Below are 6,126 nucleotides of genomic sequence, written 5' to 3' on the forward strand. Positions count from 1 at the left end.
AGAGGGCCTTTGCTCCAGGCTGAAAGGGCTGGATTGGCAGGGAGGAGGCAGGCAGCTGAGCTGCTGTATTGGACTGGCATCCAAACTCGGCAAAAATAGCAGTTTTGTTCTTTTATTTCAATTCTCCTGTCGGCAGTCTGCGGTTTTCACCCGGAACTGAACAAGAAAACAGGAACAGCCCTGGGGATGAGGGCACCGAGCCGGGCGTGGCCCCTCTGCTGCCGCTGCCCACCCGGAGCGGCCGGAGAGCAGCGCTGCCCTGCAGGGGCTGCATTTCTCACTCCTCATGTGCTGCTCTGCCCTCCCACGGGGCTGGCTCTGCCTGGCGCTGGCAGGCTCCTCCTTCGGCACTTTGCTCTGCTCCAGAGGAAAGTGCGGACAGCGCTTTGCTTGCTTGTGAGGAACAGACTGCAGCGCGGGGCGAGCGGGCGGGATAGGGCCCGGGGCATGCGAGCACAGGGGACAAGTTGCAAGCCTGCCGGAAATAAAAGTTCTGTTGTGAATGATATTCTATTTTTCCAATTTATCAAGCAACGAGATTAAATGTAGCAGCAAATTTTGAATAGTAACAATTATAAATGGATACAATTAAAGTATTAGAGAGGACTACAAAAAATATCAAAGTATTAGAAATTAATACAATCAAAGCATTAAAATGAATATTGAATACATATATTTCAGGAAAAGTAAAATTTGAGAGTAAGCAATTTAGTATAATTGAGGTTTGTATAAAGCATAAGCATAACTGACTGGGGAGGGGGCCCTCCCCCTACCAGGGGTACGAGGAGGGACTCGCCCTTCCTCACGTACCAAAGCATCAAGGCTGACAATCCCACTTATATACTGTAGGCTATAGAAGTTTCTAGAAAACTCCTCCTAGTTTCTATTCCTAAAATCTACGTAACTATACTGCACAGCGCATGCTCTACCAATGGGTTAGGGGGTCTCATCCTTTTGATGGTCTTATTTCCGATGAAGGCTCATCGTCTTCATCAGTGTCTGCTGTGTAACCTGCGGGGAGCGCATGGCCACTATGTGACTGAGCAGATGTTTTCCATAGCAAGACTTTGAGTCCCATCCCTGGAATCATCCCATTTTGGCCCATTTCAAGGTCGAAACATTCTATTTCTAGATGTTGCTTGTCAGACCTACGTCCTTCTACTACTCCCTTCCAACATCTTTCTTCGACTCCCAACATCTGGAAGATGTCCTTTGCCCTGTCTCACCCATCTCCCCCCTCACTCTGTAGCAATTGTTTTCTATTGATCTAAATACAATTTTGCTAATATAGTTACAATTTAATTGTCACGAATCACATTTATCACAGTTCCAATCTAATGAAGAAGCAGCTAAACAAGACGGTGGTTTTGAGTGGGTGCAGGAGGAAGAGATGCTCTGTGACTTCAGTTTGGCCCCGGTGCGGAGCGGCCCGTGCTGCCCCGGGGCGCACGGGGCGGAACGGGCACACGGGGAACGGGCACACAGGGAACGGACACACGGGGAACGGGCACACAGGGAACGGACACACGGGGAACGGGCACACAGGGAACGGACACACGGAACGGGCACACGGGGAACGGGCACACGGGGAACGGACTCGCGGACAAACGCTCGCGGCGCTTCGGCAGCAGCAGCAGCAGAGAAGAAGCGATCCCGCAGACCCTCGACGTCCCTTCTCTTGTTCCTCGTCTCACTGTCCCGCTGTCCCACACTCTGTCGCGGTGTCCCGCAGCCTCTCCCAGTACCCCTTTCCCGGTCTCCCCCTTCCCTCTCGGTGTCCCTGTCCCGGCCCCTCCTCTCCCCGTGCCAGGCCGGGCCATGTCCCCACCCCACTCCCGGCCCCGGGCGGGGCTGCCCCGTCCCCGCCCCCGGCCGTCCCGCCGCGGCCTCGCCTCCGCCCGGCTCTGGCGGTATTGGCGCTGGCGCTGCTGGGCGGGCATCAGTGCCTGGGCCGGGGGCGGCATCGCCGCTCTTTGGCTCCGCCTGTCCCGAGCGCGGTGCCGGCCCCGACGCGGAGTCCAGTCGCGGCTTCGGCGCCGGTGCCGGCTCCTCCCGGGGCCCGTGGAGGACACACGCGGCGCGGCCGCTCCCGCCGCCTCCGCTGCGGGTTCCCCGGCCCGAGCTCCGCCGCTCGGCAGCGCGGCCGCCGGCCCTGAGCCGCCGGGGCCCGGGGCGGGTGGGGATGCCCGGCCCGGGACGGTCGGGGGGCGCTCGGGGGCCGTGTCTGGCCCCGGGCCGAGCGCTGACGGCCGCGTGTCGCCCGCAGGGAAGGCGCAGGAGGCCTTGCAGGAGCGGTACCGGCTGGGTTCGCTGCTGGGCAGCGGCGGCTTCGGCAGCGTCTACTCGGGGACGCGCCTCGCGGACGGCGCCCCGGTGAGTGGCGGGGCCGGCGGCGGGCAGAGGACGAGGAGGAGGAGGGCGGGGGAGGAGGAAGAGAGGCAGAGGAGGAAGAGGAGGAGGCCGGGGCGCGGCGGAGCGGGCGGTAAGCTCAGCCCGCTTCTACTCCTTGCTCGCAGGTGGCAATCAAATGCGTGCCACGGGATCGCATCCGGCACTGGGGCGAGCTGGTGAGTGAGCGGGGCCAGCGGCCGAAGCCGGGGCGTGCCGGGCGGCGAGGAGCTGGGGCCCGGCAGGGTGGGAGCCGCCGGGAGCCCTGCAGGGAGAGCGAGCGGGGGATACAGAGCGTCCCGGGCTGGCTGAGGGTCCCAGAGCCCTGGCACGGCCTCAGCCCCACTGACGGCATCGTGGTCCTCGCGCAGCCCCACGGCGCCCGTGCGCCCCTGGAGATCGTGCTGCTGGACAAGGTGTCCTGTGGGTGTGCTGCTGTCATTCAGCTCCTGGAGTGGGTTGAGCTGCCCAACAGCTTCTTGTTGGTGCTGGAGCGTCCGGAGCGGTGCCAGGACCTGTCGGGTTTGCTGGCGGAGCGGAGGTTCCTGCCGGAGGAGGAGGCGCGGGGGCTGTTCCGCCAGGTGCTGGAGGCCGTGCGGCACTGCAGCAGCTGCGGGGTCCTGCACAGGGACATCAAGCCCGAGAACATCGTGCTCGACCTGGCCACCGGACAGCTGAAACTGATCGACTTTGGCTGTGGCGCCTTCCTCCAGGACACAGCCTACACCCAGTTTGCAGGTGAGCCCTCCCAGGGGATGCTCCTGGGCATCTTATGGCCCAGCCGGGCTGCAGCACTGAGGCTTCTGCCTGTTGGAGCCGGGATGGGATTAATGCTTGAGCCAAGTTGATTTGGGTGGGGGTGTGAGGGGGGCCAGCTGCCAGCCCTGCTGACAGCCTTCATCACCCACTCTGCCCTGGGCTGGGGTTGGAGCTGGGGCAGCCAGGCCGACAAAAACCCCATGGGGGTAGCGGGGGGGGGGGGGGTCTGACTCCGTGCCCTGGCTGGTTTGGTGTGCAGGCGAGGAAGGGCTCGAACTGCACCTCTCCCCTTGTTTGCCTTGGCTTACTAACATTTTCTGAGGGCCGTGCAGGCAGGGAGGAGAATGGGTTTTCTCCACCCCTGGGTGGGTTTTTCTTTTGCGTGCCATGGTTGGGCCTTCTCAAGGCTTCTGCTGCCCTCTTACAGCACCGGTGGCTTCTTTTCCAGCCCCGAGTCTGTACACAAGTCCCAAGTGCTGGTGAGAGGGCAGCGAGTCACCCCGTGTGCCACTGGGGCAGCCCCTGAATGCCCAGGGATGCTGGGGCGAGGCTCTGGGAGCAGCAGCATCCTCCTTCTGAACTCCATCTGTATTCCATAGGAACCCTGTCCTACAGCCCACCAGAGTGGATCCAGCACCAGCACTACCACGGCGAGGCAGCAACGATCTGGTCCCTGGGCCTCCTGCTGTACCACCTGGTCGTGGGGAAGCACCCGTTCAGGAGGGGCCAGGAGATCATCTGGGGACGGATCTTGTTCCCACGACGGCTCTCTCAAGGTGGATCCTCATCCCTGGGCAGGGGGGAATAGCAGTGCTGGGAGACAGCAGCGGGGTCGTGAGCATCCTGCTCTGGCAGCTGCTGAGGAGGTGGCACAAGTCCTGCTCTCCTGCTCTTCTCTAAACAGTAAATCCATGGGGAAGTTTAGGCACAACCCTGGGTACACCCAGCATGGCCTGGGCACGGGAAAGGGGGGAAGGGGGGGAGGCAACTTCTGCAACGTACTGGTGATTTCTGGTTTCTCTCTTCAGAGTGCCAAGATGTTATTAAGAGGTGTTTGTCCATGCAACCGTTGGACAGGCCATCCTTAGAAGACCTTTTCCACGATCCTTGGATTCAGGGTGTTCATCTGCCCTAGAAGATGGGAGAGATCCACGGGCACAGCTGGATCCAGGAGCCTGGCAGGTAACAGCTGCACACATCTCTTGGCAATCAGTGGCAAAGCAAACCAGAGTGCCTGTAGCTCTGAGCAGGGATCATTAGAAGGGAGCATGCAGCTCTTGGGCTGGAGCTGAGCTGGAGACCTGGTGTGGCAAGCACTGGTGGCCACCATCCCCCCTAGGTTTGCTTGTTTGGTTCACTGATGGCTGGGGCCCTGGGCAGAACACTGACAGCCTGGTCTGGCCCCCAGGGAAGGAGAAGGAGCCCTTGGAGAAGCTGTTCCAGGTGGGGCTGCTGCCAGAGACACCAAGGACACCCTCAATGACAAGAATCTCTTCCTCGACCTGGCCAGCTGAAGATGATCGACTTTGATTCTGGCACCTTCTTCACAGACACACTCCACACCCAATTTGTGGGTGAGTCCACAGCCAGGGGGTTGCTCCCAGATCTGGGCACAGCATAGCCTGGCTGGGCACCAAAGATTTCCCCAATTGCTGGGGCAGATGCCATGAATTCTTCAGTTGGCTGCCAAGCTGCTTTTTGGCTCTGGGCAGCTGCTGAGGGGCTGGATGTGCCATGGCTGGCTGCAGGCTGGGCACAGTCCTGCCCTCCTGCTCTGCTCCCAGAGGCAGCAGTGATTGGGAGGTTTGTGCCCAGCTCTGGGCACGGCCAGCATGGCCTGGGCACGGCGGGAGCTGGGACAAGGGGGACAGGAGCCTTCAGCTGACGGGCGGTTTCTGGTTTCTCTCCTTGCAGCCGGGCTCTGCAGATGCTGAGGCTGCTCTGGGCTCTGCCAGGGCTCTGCTGGGCTCAGCCCTGGGCACGGCTGGGCCCGCTCTGCCCTCACATGGCTCTGACAGCTTTGCATCAGATGAGCCCATTCCGAGCACAGCGCCTGAGCTTTCTGCTTTTGCAGGTGAGGGAGACTCTCCTGCAGGCCAAGACATTGCAGTTAGGGACACACGTCCAGTTGGCAAGAACCCAAACTCTCCACAGTCCCAGCTGAACGCCTGGATCTCCACAAGATGTTTAGTCTGTCCCACTTGTCATTCCTTTTTGGTTAGAATTGTGCAATTGCACTTTCTTCCTCCTCTAGAAGTGCCACGAGTGGGCAAAACCTGGCGAGTGGGCCGTGTTCCTAAGGCAGTGCAGTCTGGAGCTGATGGATGGAGAATTGCCCTTCTGCACTTCCAAACCAAGCAAAAAGCCGTAAGTGGGACTTTGTGTCTTTAAGAAGCCTCTGACAGTTTCAAAGGGAACGTGCAGCTCATTCACAGGCTGAGAAGGAAGGGCATCTTCTAAAAGATTTGGGCGGTGACAGAGTTGAGATTGCCAGTCCTGCCAGGAGCTGGCAGGGCACAAAGCAATTTCTTCTTGCTTCACACCAATTTCACCACAATTTAAAAGAACAGTATTGGAAACAAATCCCAAAATCTTTTTTAAAAAGGTTACAGAGGCCAGTAAGATGCATCAATTCCATTGACTCATTTGCAAAGTGAATAACTGAGTTTTCTGTTACAAAAGATCAGTTACCTCTTAAAGTTACAGAAGATTTTTCACTGCACACTTGGGTTTTGCTTTTATCTTTCACATTTTATAGAGGTTTTTTCCTTTTCTTTTTCCTTTTTCTTTTCCTTAAAACAGAAAATATGCCATAAAATAGCAGTGTCCTCTGCTCCTGGTTCCCGTGTTGAGCATCTCCTTCCCGCTGGCTGAGCTGCTCAGGCAGAGCCCGGCAGCTCCTGGCCCTGCAGGGCTGAGGCTTTTCCCCATTGCTGGGCACAGACTGGTGGAGCAGCACTGCTGAGCACGGGGACACAC

Source organism: Sturnus vulgaris, unplaced genomic scaffold, assembly GCF_052056855.1.
Source record: "Sturnus vulgaris isolate bStuVul1 unplaced genomic scaffold, bStuVul1.hap1 Scaffold_157, whole genome shotgun sequence".
Classification (NCBI taxonomy): domain Eukaryota; kingdom Metazoa; phylum Chordata; class Aves; order Passeriformes; family Sturnidae; genus Sturnus; species Sturnus vulgaris.